This window comes from Lycium ferocissimum, chromosome 1 (genome assembly GCF_029784015.1).
Source record: "Lycium ferocissimum isolate CSIRO_LF1 chromosome 1, AGI_CSIRO_Lferr_CH_V1, whole genome shotgun sequence".
NCBI lineage: Eukaryota > Viridiplantae > Streptophyta > Magnoliopsida > Solanales > Solanaceae > Lycium > Lycium ferocissimum.
The window spans coordinates 65,692,467-65,693,109 of record NC_081342.1 but is presented as its reverse complement, the minus strand read 5'-3'; positions in this window follow the sequence as shown (position 1 = coordinate 65,693,109).

Sequence of the window (643 nt, the reverse complement as noted above, 5' to 3'; positions counted from 1 at the left end):
TAAAAAAAATTCATATTTCATTTTTTTAAAAACGAAATGCCAAAAAAAAAAAAAAAAAAAAAAAAAAAAATCCTATTTCGTTTGTATTCAAACGAAATGCAAAAAAAAAATATATATTATTTGTTACATTTCGCTACAAGTGTAGCTAAATGCAATCGGACCGGAACAGTACTCGTGGGTATTTCGTTGGATAACCAATGAAATACCCATTTTGGTATAAAAAAAAAAAGACATTCTATTTTGGGCTATTAGCTCCAAAAACGAGCCATTTTGGCTCCGGATTCGTATTTCCCGGCTGCTTATATGTTGTAATAGAAAATTTCAAGGACTGCTGTCAAGACCTTTACATAGTCAACTTTTATTCAATTAGTTTATGTTGCAACTACATATTCCTCTTTAATCCTTTTTGGATAAAAGCGAACAACCTACTGTAATACTTAGCGCAAAAATAAGATTGTTGAGGATTATTGAGTATTGTCTCGGGAAATTTCTTGTAGTGCTCCTTATTCCTTAAATCACTTGGTCCATTCAGGGATCGTGCCACAAGATGTTTTAATATTATCTCTATTATTTGTACTAATTAGCATAGAATACACGTGCAACGCACGTGTTCGAAAACTAGTATGTTAAAATAGAGGAAGTA